Below are 13,441 nucleotides of genomic sequence, written 5' to 3'. Positions count from 1 at the left end.
TGCCCTTTTCCCTTGGTAAGTCCCAAATACCCAGTGAAATAAAATGATTTCCAGTCTTTCCTCCAGTATCTACWCCCTGTATTCTAGGAAGCTGTTTAGTGAGTCTGGTAATCTAAGGAAGGAAATCTCAAGGGACAAGAGCTTTGCAGCCTTCTGGCCTGTTCTTATTTGCTAATCCTGTCTATTAATACAGCCTGTGAATCTGTGAACAGCCCATGGCAGCAAATTTCCTCACATCCCTATTACTGCTGCACACAGAAGACTTCCCTGATGCAGAATGTTAATCTGATCTTTAAAATAAATTGATACCATATAATATACAGATTCACAGAATAGAATATATACACGTTGCAGAAATACTAGTAGATTTGTTTTAATTGAAGACCATTAGAGTTTTCAAGAAGGACAGTGCCTAGTTGGGGAATGGAGAGGGAAGCATTTAGACTGGAAATAATCTTAAGTATTTTGAATTTGGTTTTCACACTAAGTACCTGCCAATCTTATACATTCCACCTACAGCTGCATTTTTACATGCAGTTGAAAAATTGGATTTTCGTCTGGTTGAAGAGTCATGTTACATGTGATTTAAGTCTGCCTGGAGTATATTTAGTCTTCACTAAAGTACAATCTATCAATGATTCTATTTCAGATACAGCCTCTCTTACCAATCAAGTTATGACCATAATTCAAATCCAAGTCTGAATTAACACTTCTGAAGCAGCAAAACATTCCTTCCATTTTTTTTTGCCATGGCAAGAGATTGATATCTACTCTAAGACTGCTCAAATTGCTGTGATTTATTGTTCYCCCTAAGTTCACGGTGTTTTGCACAGCTATAGAATAAAACTCGAGCAGAGTTGCTGGAGAAGCATTAACACTAACAGAGTTATCACTGATTTCAAAATGGGTAAATCAAGGGAAATTAGCTCTCACCAGTGTAACATTCTGGACTTGCAGCAAACATGGCTATGTGCAAGGGTTCTCTTGGCCTCACATACTCAATTAAATACTCCCTCGTTACTGAACTAAAGCAATGTTTTGGGACTCATGATCTCAACTTCAAAAGATTAAACCAAAGCGAGAAGAGGAGTTGGGGGACACTCTGAGTGCTGGGGACAAAATCTTAGATTCAGTACAGGCTGAGGGTGGCTATAGTTTACGGTCCCAGCTGTAGAATAGGCTCACACCTGAAACACAAAGGGAGCAGCAAGTACCCCCTCACCTCTCAAAGGGAGATGAGCTTTTCTCTCCTATGTTTCCTCTGTTTCTTATGATGGCCAAAATCTGTCAACTTGGCCCATTCTTCCTCAGCTGTCTGTCTGATTAAAAACGAATCAGCCATTCCTGACAACCTATCTTTGGAACAAGTCCGAGGTCTGTCTGGATCTGATCTCTCAACATTGCTAGAGCAAAAAGAGCAGTGCTATGGTGAGTTCCAGAACAATAATAGTGACCTATGAGGCTCTGAATGGTCAGTTCTTTGATAAGGATCATAAATATAGGCTATAAACTATTCTTCTTGGGTACTGATTATGTGTAGGAATGGATTGGGATTGAGTTTAGAGTCAAACTTCCTGTCAAGTACAGAACAYGCTGCAGTGAGTTGGTCTAACATGGCAATGCATCCAGAGACCATTATACAAGTTTGCTCCAATTACACAAATTACACAAGYTATATGTGCTCCAAATTACAAATTATACCTGCTCTGTGTATGCATACATGTAAACCCCATATATCTCTCCAGCCAAGAACTCACGCTGAAGCTCAACCTTGCTATGTGTCTTTACAACCATTCTCAGATAACAGTGAGCCTGTGGTTTTGCCTCAGGCTAGAGCAAGCTCCACAAAGACATACCTTTTTTGGCAGTGCATTTCTAAAAAACACCCTTGAATCAGCATCACAGGACCATAGGAAAATTCAGGTTGAAGAGATCTCTGGTTATAAGGTAAATGTATTACATTTATTTACATCTGAAGCACAATCATTTTTTTTCATGCCATTTAGAACAACACTAACTTTGGAAATCTGTGTTTGGCATCTGTTTTCACACAAATGTCAGCCCCTGTGCCTTTGACTAAATAGGGATAGTGACAATGAAGGGTGAATAATTTTATATAAGCTGGTCTATAAAAACATGTAATTTACTTACCTGAGACCTTTTCAAGTTTAGGCACTGTAAGTAGTAATAAATTAACATTGATGGCCATTTCTATTTTGTTACAGAAAAAGGACAGATTATATTATTTGCCTTGGTATCCTAAACCTGAATCTTGAATTTTCCCAGCTCCAAGACTGTTTTGGCTTTATATAAATATTACTAGCTCCATGGTCATTTCAATTCAATTGTGTGCAAAGCTCTACTGAGGTTTGATGTGCAGTTTAGGGTAACAGAAACTTTCGAAATAACTTTCCATTTCAATAAGACAGCCAAGCCTTGTACTCTGTAATAATAATGAGATAATAAAAATAAATCTTTTAATAACAAGGAGATAAAAAAAAAGCAGAACTGCGTTCCACAGTCAAGCATCTCTTTTGGTGATTTTTTTTCTTTGATCTTCACATGCTACACTGAATGACTAACATTTTTGTCTGTTCTCAGTTTTCCTCCACACTCCCTCCAGTGGCATCCTTCAATAAGTGACAGTGTCTTTGACAAACTCGCAGTTTCTCTCATGTGTCCACAGGTCTTTGTGCTTCCAAACGAGACAAAGGCTCCCTCTGCAGACTACAGCCTTGTGGCTACCTTGTTCTCATGCCGGTGGTGACCAGTTTACTGCCCTCATGGAGATTATCCCTAAAAGCCTCCACCATCTTTACAAAGATCTCTGAGGAGATTACAGTAGTATATCCTGCAAGCAATTCCATGTAAGGTGGAGAAAATTAAAATGCAATGGTAATACAGAGAAATGAGTGAAATGAGAGTCTGTGTAAACTGAGTATAAAATCTCAGCAAGCAAGACCTATGTCAAATGAGCTATTGAGTTATAATGGCATGAAGAAGCCTTATTTYATGGCATTTTTTTCAGTCTTGTCCTGACCTCATCTCTGCAGACTTACATGTTGAAAAAGGTACGACACAACCTCTATTGATTCCTCTAAACAAAAAGCTGGACTGTGAATGCAGACCAAAATGGATCCTACACTCCAAGACACCATCTGAGAATGAATTTACTTTACTGGTGCAAGGAAAAGCAGAGTTTGAATTTTAGGCTGCTTAGAAAGACACATTTTCAAGACTTTCAAGACATAGTTTCAGAAGCTGACTACTTCTAGGTAACATCTAAAAGAACACAAGAAATTAATACTCACGGCTGCACCTGAGGGTTTGATGTAGCTGCTATTGGAACATTACGGAAAAAAGAATCCTTGTGAAACTACCAATACCAATCTGATTTAAGTGGGTAATAAAAAGACTAGGTTATGACATGACAAGTTAATAAAGCACTTTTAATGGACGCTCTGACTAATGGTCTCTGAAGTGCCATGCAAAGCCAATTTAGAGAGGATRTAAACCAGGGTGTTGGTCCTATCTGGACTGCTAAAATGTATAACAGCCTTTTAATCCCTATCCATCTCTCTAAACACTTTTTAAGTTATATTCTATATACACTATATATATATAATGAGTATGTATATATTCACTATTATATAGTGCTAACTGGCTTGAGAGACACAGGCTAGTTCCATTAGAGTTGTTTACTGGGTGCTTATAATGCTTCTTAACCAGGATGGATAAGAACTGTAATTTATGTGTGGCAAGAAATATAGGATGTTTTATGATTCTAACAAGCACTTGTTTTCACTGAAGTACATTGAAAATGGAAGTTGCCAAAAGAATGATTTTGCCTAGAAATTGGCAAAAGACCTCACAAAACTATTTATGCCTGATTCCTGAACACTACTTGTGATTCATAACTTGGCTATTTAAACCTAGGTATTCCCTTGCTGTGACATTTTATCATAAAAGCAACGCAGTCAAAGCATTCTATAGTCACACGATCAAATCATATTTCTGGTTCTCTGTCAGTTTTTTTCCTAGTAAATTCTGTTAAGGAAATCACGAAATCCATTCTTCTTCCATGATTTTATCAGAACTTAGTCTACTCTACATTGTACTTTTCTCTTATTCTACTCAGTTGTTTTTTTTTCCCAGGAAATTGTTTTCTGTAGATTGAGACAAACCTTGAAAAACATTTGTCAGGAAAAAAAAGGTTAATGCTCAGGYTGAGATTAACAATCTGGAAAGTCTATGTTAGATGCTGATCAGCACTGATGCTGATGTGAAACTAGACTATCTCGAAACTTCAAACATATGCTAGTTTTATACTGCAAGAAGATTCCATAGAAAACTGCCTTGAGCAGGTTTTGTGTCTGAGGCCTTTGTAATATTTGCACTCCTTTCTCTAAGCTTAATTTACAGTGAATAGCATGGGTAGTAGTAAAGGAATCAGTGGTAATGGTAAAGGAAACGCTGTGACCAGTTGCATCAATCCAATAGAGATTACAATGAAGAGCAGAGAACAGAAATATCTTACAAGATGAAAAAAGACCTACCCAGGGAAGAGAGGGGGCTAGGGACTGCTGACTGCTACTAAAAAGGAGTGGAAATTTGGCTGGAGCACAAAACTCTCCACAGGACACAATAGCTGGGAGTAATTCCAGGTATGAACTTCTTCATTTCTGATCTGTCTTCATGGCTTGTTCCTGTTTCTCTATTTAARAAGTGATTGTACAACTTGCTCCAGAGAAACTTGGCTTTTTGGCTTTAAAAAACTTTCAGTTATCCCAGGTAAGCTCAGTAGAGCCGCAGGGATAGAGAGAGTGACATCAAAGCTGTGACTGACTTGGTGTCCTGTCATTGGGGCGGTTTTATGTCTTTACCACAGTGGTACTTCAGTGATCCTGTTGGGAAGGGAACCCAAAGCGCATATTATTTCTCTCCAAATATGAGCTTGCACCRTCTTATATATCTACAGTTATGAAGAATGTATGAACATTGCAAACATTGTAAACCCTAAAAATTAAAGGTTATCACTAAAAACAGGATCAAACTCTAAGTTTTTAGCAGCCAGATTTATTCAACACAGTGCATGCTTTCTCACTACCTAGCTGCTACTGGTAAATGATGTTTTACCTCCAAATTATTATTAAATTTTTTTGTTTGAGGTGAAATTAATTCCTTGCATGTTGCCTAAACAAGGTAATGTGTTATATTTCTTTCCTGCTTACCAAACTCTGAAGGTTGCCGTGAGTGGCAGCTGCACCATAAGAACTACCACTTCACATCCTGTGCAGAAATCACTTTTCTGCACCAGGGCAAAAATCCAGAATAAAGAAGAAGGAAAAAAAAAAAAACCCATCATTTCATGTATCAGCAGTCATTAATGGCAATAGAATCTTAAAATTCCTTTCCAGTGTCTAGAGTAGGGAAATTTGAAAAATTAGGGAATTAAAAGGAAACTGAAGGGTTTTAAAATTTTTTTTTTTTTTAAATCAAGCTAAGTTTAAGGAGAAACGGAATGCATCTCCAATTATACATTATTTGTGAAAGAGAAAAAAAGGTAAATAATATTAATACTAATACAAAGAATATTAATCTCAGCAGTAATTCAAAATACACAGTTCCCTTCTGCTTGCCTGATGTACTCTCCCTTCCACTGTTTCTCTTTAGTTTGTGGGCTTCTCTGTGATGAATCGTTAAAGCAAGTCCTCAGTTTTCCATCTTTTTTTTCCACTGGAAGGAATATGATGCCAATAGTAGAGGCCATTCCATTCCATGACCTCCTTCCTCTTGGCAGGGAGGACCTGACACAACACTGAATCTGATACTTTTATTCCTTTTGTTTTTAGAGATCACTTGGAGGTTATAATACAGTTTCTGTCATGCTATACCCTTCTTCATTGGTCTATAATTCCACAGCTCATTTACTGTACATGAATATTGTGGATACTTGTTGTTTACTCTCCTTGTTAAGCCAGTTCTGGGCGGGTCTCCTTCTTTAGCAGTTCTCTGCTGAGCTACATATAGCMCTGAAGCCTCCACCAACACTCTGTGCCCCCTTCTCTTATCAGTCTCTGCCTTTACTCCTCTACACTGCATCCCCTGACTCCACCTGCAAGTTCTCCTCTGTTGTTGCAGACTTAGGTTCATCTGCATCCCAACAACATCTCAGGATCATAAATACTTCATTCTGTACTGATTTTCTTCTTGCTACTATTATTTATTCAAAAATTATGGTTATATCACTTCATTCAGAAGAGACCTTGCTTTTATTTAGTTTGTGCTTCTTGCACAAAAGTCTACAAAATTACAAGATATTTAGAATCATGCCCCACAACTTCCTGTTCAAACCTCTGCTATGCTGGCTTCCTAAAAATCCCATTCAAACTGATGAGATTTTCCAGTACTTAGCCACAATTAGTATTTAATCCTGGATTAAGAGAATACAAAGTAGTGGGAGGAAATTGCTGAAAATATAAATAATCTTACTTTGGCATTATGCTTCCATCGAATGAGAGCAATTAATGGTTTCCAGGTGCTGGGTGTCACTATTATAAACTGTATCCTACTGACTACCATAGAGTCTTTAATATCAGTTTTGGAGCAGATATGGAAGCAGATAATAGTAGAAATCTGTATAAGTTTTCAAGGTAATGGAAAATAGAAAACTATTTCCTATTACATGAATTAATTTACTTCAGGAAAATACTTTTCCATATAAAAGAAAAAAAAAGGAAAAGATGTCAAACACTACTTGTACTTTATTATAATGATAAGCTTTCCGGGTTTAACAGGATATATGAATAAAATATTAATACTCATGTTCTGAAGTGTTAGTGGGAATGTTATTTTTGGGCAGTCCACTTTACTTTTTCTTCCAGACTTGGAGAAGGAATTAGGATTGCAATTTCTGGAAAAGCGAACTGAAGTTAGGACTACTGGTTCTTTTCTGTGACTGCCAAAGGAATTCCTTATAAATCTCCCAGGTATTTGGACCATGTGGTAAAGAATATGAGTTTTATCACAGACATTATTTTCCCAAAGGAACAGTTTTAACAGAAGCATCACTATGCCACAGAATGCACGTGTTTTCTGACAGAAGCAGGAAGAGCAAAAACAGTGTCTTCTAACAGTGTTTTCTAAGAGTCTTTGCTGGAGTTGTGGATACTCTAATGAGGGCTCCTCTCATCTCCAGAGAGCAAAACACATACATGAGTTCACTCACTGAAAGGTTCTTGTTTTAAATATTTTGGATGACAAGCTGACCATGAGRCAGCAGKGTGCCCTGRTGGCCAAGAAGGCCAACRGGATCCTGGGGTGCATTAAGAAGAGCGTCTCCAGCAGGTCGAGGGAGGTGATCGTCCCCCTCTACACAGCCCTGGTGAGGCCACATCTGGAGTACTGTGTCCAGTTCTGGGCTCCCCAGTACAAGAGGGATGTGGAGCTGCTGGAGAGAGYCCAGCGCAGGGCTACCAGGATGATCAGGGGCCTGGAACATCTGCCCTATGAGCAAAGGCTGAGGGAGCTGGGCCTGTTCAGCCTGGAGAAGAGAAGGCTGAGGGGGGACCTGATCAGCATGTATAAATACCTTCTTCTCTGGAGATATTCAAAACCCATTTGGGTGCAATTCTGTGCCACATGCTCTAGGTGACCCTGCATGTCAGACTTGATTATCYCTAAAGGTCCCTTCCAACCTTACTGATTCTGTATTTTATCCTCTTGATACACACAAGTAACCCCTCGAAATGATTTTCAGCTCTTGGTCTTGCTTGGCTTCTTCATAAGCGCAGGGAGAACCRCTACTGCAACCACCTGTAGAGAAACAGAGCCTGCTGGTGACATTCTTGTTGACATATTTTTGCCTTGCTGATTTATATGTATGAATATATATATATCTATTTACATGTATGTATAGGGACATATGATCCATCTGTTTGGGACTTTATGTGACATCTTTTACAAAACTACACAAAAAAGGCAGAAAATCAATTTCGTAGGCAGTGCTCATGCAGCAGGAGACAATTCACACTGATGTCTGATACCTGCTGGTTACTGCTTCCAATTATGCCAGGTGCTGGAGAGCAGAGTGTAGAAATTACAGTGTTGGTGGTTAAATCAAACTARTTAATATTCAAGAAGCGCATTGTGCTTAATTCAGAGTCCTCAAATTCCCATCAAAAGCAAAAGAGTGATATCTACTCATTTTCTCTTAACTTCTTACCTGGCAAAGAGATACACACTAATTTAATGTGAATCTGCACCTTTGGATATAGAGCTGACTCTGTCCCAAAGATAAAAATAAAAATATTGGAAGAAAGGTGAACAAAAAGTTAAATAACCCCGATAAGAATTTATAATAAGACACCCCTACTAGACCCTACTGCAAGGCTAAATTGCAACATCCAAGGCAAGATCGTGCCCCTTGTGTTTCAGTGCACTTGGGAAATGCTCCTGTCTTTGGGACAAAATTAGCGGCTTCCTGAAACTGGCTGTGACTTGATGGGCAGAATGAATCACAAATGGATAGGATAGGATAGGATAGGATAGAATAGGATAGGATAGGATAGGATGTGGCTGCTTCATAAGCTGAGCAGCAAGGCAGGGAGATGCCTCTCTTTGTGGCAGACAGAAAGCACAGGGCCAGTCTGTCCGGAGCCACAGAGCAGCACAGCCACCTGGTCTACTCTCTTCTTACCTCCCTAGAACCTGCAAGTAGAAAAGACAACTACTGTATTGGCAACACRCATCACCAGCCACATCCACTGCCAACACCCAAAAAAGAATAGCTGAAAAAATGCACACACTCATGTACAAAAATACATTGTCACCATCTGTTCCAGTTTCACCATCACACCTTCAGAACAAAATCATCCACGTCCTCTTCCCAGATTAAAGTTGAGTATCTGTCATTTTCCTCCACCCTTCACATAAATGCAGCTACTTTCAGCTCAGAGCTGTTATTCACCAAGCTGGCTTTAAACCTCTCCTCTCTTAAAGTATGAATTCTCTAATAGCACATGTATAGTACATCTAGGATATATTCAGCATTTATGAATATCTTATGTGTATAATATTAGCCAATTCTCCTTGATTTTCCTTTTCAAATTCTCTATCGTACTGTCTATGCAATCATAATTTATTTTACCAGGATATTTTCAACCCAAATCCACGTTAGTCAAAAACAGTTCAAAATGGGAAGAAGGGGAGGCATTTTTTTCTGTGAAAAAAATTCATTAAAAACTTTTGTAAAAAGCTCTCCAAAATAAGAGAGATTGTGGCTTATTTTCCTTAACTCAAAAATTATTTTCCATAATAATTCTAAAATAAATAATTTATAAAACACAGAAAGGAAACAACAACAAGTGTTCATTGCTGTCAGGAGTCTCATGTAGAACAAAAAWCTATTAAAACGGTTTCTAATGAGATTCTAGTTTTATTAAATCATTTTTCTGTTGCCATTTTTGAACATTTTTATCAGATATTAAATCCAAGTTAAAGATTGGTACAACACATTTGTATTCCTCTGGTCCTTACACTACCCTAGCTTTTTYCCCCAGCTTCTGGACACTACAGGTTATGCTATATAACAAGCTCTTAACTTCAACAAGATTATGTTATTTTAATTATGTATATATATAAAATACAATGAACAAGAGTAGCTACCAATGTGTGGTTTTGTACAAGCTCTGCAGCAATAAGCTCACACAGCTGATTTCAGGCTCCAGAAGCTTGTAAATTCTGGGATGCCGGTGTTTGCCTGAAAAGGAAGTGACCAGAGAATAAGATGTAAGATTGGATTTTTTTTTAAATATTTTATCTCGGGGTGTTTTGTTATTTGTGTTCAGCCTCTCCAAGAACTACATTGTATAGTGAAGTCAAAAATCTCTTCAAAAATTTCCCCTCCTATTTCAAACCTCAAAAAGAGTCAGAATTATGTTTGGTTCCTAAGAGAGTATTCAGCTCATCCTTTCTGCAGCAACCTCAGAAATACCCACTTTCTATATATGTGTTTTCAGACCTCTGCAGCTCCACTGAATTCTAATAAGTTGTCAAAAGGCTGAATCAATCAATGAATAAAAATAGGATTACACTTTCTGCAAATAGAGAACCCAGATTTCCAAAAACAAACCAAGGATCAAACCAAAGCACATAGGAATGACACAAGATGAAGTTAATGAGAAATACATGTGACTCCTTCTCTTGCTCTTATACAGAGGAAACTTTTCCAGATGAGGAGTGGCATCAGAGAGCAATTAAAAGTAAAAATAATAAATAAATAAATATATAAATAAATAAGGAGAAGACCAAGTAATGGGGAATAAGGTAATAACAGGAAGAGCAGGTAGTAAAGCATGCTGTGATTTTAAAGCTATGAGCCCTGCAATTAGGTCTTATCTTCTGGACAGCTCAGGGTGACCTAATCAGCCTTCTAATTTTAGCAGTTTCAGCCTCTCTTGGCACCTCTGGGACTTAAAACATTGTCATGCTGTTCACACAGCTCTGTCCTTCCTAGGAYAATTACACATCCAAAACCAGACTCGAAATTTAGCGAAAATGTTTCAAAATCCCACTACAGCTAAAATATTTTTCATTAATTGCASGAAACCATAGCACATTATCTATCGGTCAATGTCCAGTAATAACACACCGTGCCTTCTCCCAGCTGGCCCTGGTAAAAGCATCGTATTAATGATGTAAGCAGTGGAGACGCTACTGTACCCAAGTTTTAAAATTCTTTTAAAACAATTTCTTTTTAAGTAACACAATCACATAGAAAACTCAGCAAAATAATGTAGCATACCTTCCACACCCAGTAYTTTCCAGGTGAATTAGAGGACAAAAAGCACTTCCCATTTCATACCTACTGAGAAATCATTTCCCTGCAATTCAGGCTGACCTTCTGAATCATACCTGGGTATGACTGTCTCCTCAGGGATACAAAACAAATAATATAGCCTTTGTGTCACACRAATGAGCAGCCTTCGCCTGGTCTGGCTCACACAGCTTCGCCTCTGCTATTGACAACCTGTCCTTAAAAAAGGGCAAAATAATGAATTGCTAGAATATGAGGAAGAAGACAATTTTGCTTTTTGAAAATATGCTGAAAAGATAGGTGCAATGCAGCTCTAACAGTGCATTTATCTGAAGCAGCAGCACATTTGAGAAATGGAAATAAATAGAAAGTGTGGTCCGATCTGGTCTGTGCCATTCCCTGATTTAACAGTAGCTCTTCTCTACAGGACCAATTGGACTTCTTCAAACACGACATTTTTTCCATTTTGTAGATACCTGGATACGTCACTGCAAGCCTGAGGGCTGAAAAGTACCAGCCTTGTTACTAGTGAGAGATAGACATACATATTTATATGTGTGTGTGTGTGTGTGTGTGTGTGTGTGTGTGTGTATATATATATATAATCGTTCTGGTTTAAATGAATGCAGACATAAAGTCAGTTCTTGAGCATGGTTTAACCACACTTTTTTTTATAGATTATAATAGAAAAGTTGGTAGTAAAACTAAAAGTGCTTCCAAATGGCCTTTCTGTTGTTTTGTATTTGGCATAGCTGACCAAATGGGACTCATTCACTTTTAATGGCAGTGTTATTTATTTTTCCTACAGTATTTCTTTTGTACATTTTTTCTTTTTATATGACATAATAATACATTATTCAGYGCTTTTATATCTCCCTGAACAACCTACATGATTTCTTGTGCTATTAAACTGTACTATTCACGACCAAAAGGCCAAAAGGCCCATCTTTTTTAGTCATGGGTTTGCTTGCTTATCCTTTTACTTTCTTGCCATTTTCTAAGCCTGCTAGAATTGTGAACTCCGCCCCCCTCTTTTTTTTTTTTTTTTTTTTTCCAGAATGGGTCACCCTAAAGGACTCAACTTTGGATTCCAAAAAGTTGAAAGACTGACAAAGGCTGAAAATAAATCAGATGTATCAATATGCCCCAAGCAGTTAACAGTAGACATTTTTTGCATTATTCTGACAAACAAGGGGATATTCTGACAATTGAGGGCACAACTGAGGGCGCAAACTGTCTCCTCTCTAATTCTTGGGAAGTTCTAGTCCCAGGTTCAATGTATGCAAGGTACCATCCTAAATGTGGAAGGAGTCTTGCCAGCCCCTGGCCAGCTCCGGACTGCCTGYACTAGTTGCAGTTAATGAACCCAAGCACCAGCCTTCCTCTGTGCACATTTCTTTCAAGCACATACCAGTTCTAGCATGCACTTTTTAGCTAATTACTTTACCCTCACTGCATCCAATCATTCTCAGTATCACACATTCAGTACGTGGCGCGTATCCTTAAATGTTATTTCTGGAGTATTTTGTAAGCGTACATCTTCCTGAGGCAACACAAGAGGACATGTAGGACCTTCATTAGCCTTTTGACGGACTACAGACAGGATGTTAGTCAGGATGGTTTTAGTCTAGTACCTAACTGCTTATCAGTCACATTCTCAGGATCATTATTTTACCTTCACACTACCATAATTACATTCTCTCTTATTCAGGCACTCAGTGAACCTTGTTTAACCTCCCCTATCCACCCCCACCACACACATTGTACAAAACTCAGATTCAAATACTGACATCCTAAACACAAACATTTTAACAGTGGCCTGTAAATGAATGCTTGTAAAAGAGTCTGGGAAGTTTCTTTTGCGTTTGTTTCCTTTCCTGAGAGTAGACACAACTTGTGCTCCGAGCTGTTGCCAGGAACAAATCCTTTTCACCAACCCAGGGCAAATGATGCCGCTGATCTAACGTAGATGCTCACAAAGGGTGCGGAGGATTCCGCTGCACTCGGGCAAGGAGAACACTTACTTCCTTGTTCCATTCCTTATAGGTATGTTATCTCTCTTCCTTTAAGATTTTTTTAAAGGCATGATCTAAAACACTGTTCTTCAGAACATATCTCCCATTCTAGAAATAACAATAATTTGGAAGTATTAAAGGGAAAACTAATCCACTTCTTGCTCCAAGATCCAAGACTTCCCTGGCATAACCAAGCTCTTATAATATACTAAGACATGATGCTGGACAATGTATTGCACCTTAAAAGGCCAGCAATGGTAAAAGAAAGAACATATTTTTAAGCAAAATTTTAATTATTATAAATTGAAGGGAGTTGCTGTCCTGCAGTCTGAATCCATCAACTGAAATCTCTCTCTGCTTTCTTGTGGAACATCAGAAAAGCTGATTAATGAAATATGCTCCTGCTACAGATTCAGCAGCAGCACACAAGAAAAGCAGATAAGAACAACCATTTCATCACATGTCTTGCTCCTCTCTGGAGCCTGCATTATTATGAACTCTTAAGAATCATTCCTCAAATACCTTGTGTCTTTCTTTTGCTTGTGCTGATTTCCTTTGAAACCATTTTTGATTTATTTTAAGATCTCACCAGACCTATTCTCAGCCTTGT

The sequence above is a fragment of the Nothoprocta perdicaria genome, unplaced genomic scaffold, assembly GCF_003342845.1.
Source record: "Nothoprocta perdicaria isolate Ctin4 unplaced genomic scaffold, notPer1 scaffold_73, whole genome shotgun sequence".
Lineage (NCBI taxonomy): Eukaryota > Metazoa > Chordata > Aves > Tinamiformes > Tinamidae > Nothoprocta > Nothoprocta perdicaria.
The sequence above is the reverse complement of the archived record's forward strand: the minus strand, read 5'-3'. Positions refer to the sequence as shown.